Below are 2,227 nucleotides of genomic sequence, written 5' to 3' on the forward strand. Positions count from 1 at the left end.
AGAGGAAGGGAGACGCCGCCTTGTCGTGTTGGTGTTGTGGCGGACGCAACAACTACTCCCTCCGTTCGGAATTACTTGTCTTGGAAACGGATGTATCTAGAATTAAAATACGTCTAGATACATTCATTTCTGCGACAAGTAAATCCAAACGAAGGGAGTAGGTGGTATTTGGCAGGGAGCGCTGCTCATTAGATCTCGGATTCGGATGGGGTGCTGGCCACGAACGTTGGCATGGTGTCAGCGGTGTCGGAAGAGCTGAGCCAAGGTGATATCTAGGGCATTAATTCGACAACAATGGCAAGAGGCCACACGAGGTGACAAAGGGTTCGGGTTTTTCTCCTGACACAATGGCAAGAGGTGACAAAGGTTCGGGTTGGTTTTACACATGGAGGTGGAAAATGGGTCGTGCGGGTTGGCGCAATGTGTTGACGGAGGCGAGGGTGTGGGTTTGGCTTAGTGTTGTTGTGCGTCCTCAACCTCCTAGGGGCGGTTCCTTCCTGCGGGTCTCCTCTTGCATTTGGGAGATGAGCGAGGAAGGGAGGGCGGAAGAGATAATTGCGCTGCCGCCGAATTTGGGGGAGGTTAATTTCCCTCCTCTGGCATCTGCGGACTGCGGTGGGTCTCCTCTTGTTGGTCCGTGGGCCAGGGTTTGTGCCTGGGGTGAAGTGGTGCAGGAGGTGAGTCATGTTGGATAAATGAGCAACTAAGCTTTACTAAGGGCCAATGGCCAGTACATATACAGATGTGGTAAAGTGCAAAAAAGCCCCTTATACAATGGGGATGTACACAATGAACTATACACATCTAACACCCCCCCTTAAACTCATGGTGGATCAACAACACTGAGTTTGGAGAGGAAAAACCCATGCCGTGCTCGAGTCTGTGCCTTCGTGAAGAAGTCAGCCAACTGTAACTTCGAGGGCACATAGTGAAGAGCGAGGGTCTGATCCTGCACAACAGCACGCACAAAGTGGGCATCCACACCGATGTGCTTGGTGAGCTCATGTTTCACCGGGTCACGCGCAATACTGATAGCACCGGTGTTATCGGACAGTAGAGGAGTTGTGGTAGTAGCAGACACACCAAAGTCCTCAAGTAACCATCGTAACCAGATCACCTCAGCCGTCAACATAGCCATGGCTCGCAACTCAGCCTCTATACTCGAGCGAGAAACTGCAGTCTGCTTCTTTGTCTTCCAGGCAATAAGGGAGCCACCAAGAAATACACAGTAAGCAGACAGCGAGCGCCGATCAGAGGGATCACTAGCCCAGGTAGCATCAGAGTAGGCCTGGAGCTCAAGGGAGCTGGAGCGGGGAAAGAAAAGGCGCTGAGAGATCGTGCCACGAAGATATCGTAGAACACGGAGAAGGTGACTATAGTGGACAGAGGTAGGGGCTGAAACAAACTGACTCAGGATGTGGACATGATAGGAGATGTCAGGGTGTGTAACAGCCAGATAGACAAGGCTGCCAACGAGGTAACGATAGCGAGTGGGATTAGGAAGAGGGTCACCATCAGAGGCACGAAGCTGAACGTTGAGCTCCATAGGAGTCACAACCTGAATATATTTTTCTTGGGAGATGTAGAAGCCATCAGAGGTTGAGGAGATCTCAATCCCAAAAAAATAGCGAAGAGGACCAAGATCAGTCATGAGAAACTGATCGCGAAGGTGAGCCTTAACGAAGGCAATGTAATCAGAGTCGTCACCAGTGATGATCATGTCATCAACATAGAGAAGGATAAGAGTCCGACCACGAGGAGACGTGTGAACAAACAACGCGGGATCATGATCACTGGGCAAGAAACCAGCGGCAGTCACCACAGAGGCGAAGCGCTCAAACTAGGCGCGAGGGGCCTATTTGAGACAATAGAGGGAGCCGCGAAGTCTACAGACTATACCATCAGAAGCATAGTACCCCGGTGGTGGCTGCATATAAACCTCCTCACGCAACTCGGCATTGAGAAAAGCGTTCTGAACATCAAGTTGAGAGATAGACCACTGACGAACAGAAGCCACAACAAGAAGAGTGCAGAGAGTGGTCATGTGGGCCACACGAGCGAATGTCTCATCATAATCGCGCCCCTGCTCCTGCTGAAAACCACAAGCTACAAGACGAGCTTTGTAGCGCTCAAGAGAACCATCAGAGTGAGTCTTAATCTTGTAGACCCACTTGCAGGTGATGCGACGGACACCGGAAGGAAGGGGAACCAGATCCCAGGTGCTAGA

This window comes from Triticum dicoccoides, chromosome 2A (assembly GCF_002162155.2).
Source record: "Triticum dicoccoides isolate Atlit2015 ecotype Zavitan chromosome 2A, WEW_v2.0, whole genome shotgun sequence".
Taxonomy (NCBI): Eukaryota; Viridiplantae; Streptophyta; class Magnoliopsida; order Poales; family Poaceae; genus Triticum; species Triticum dicoccoides.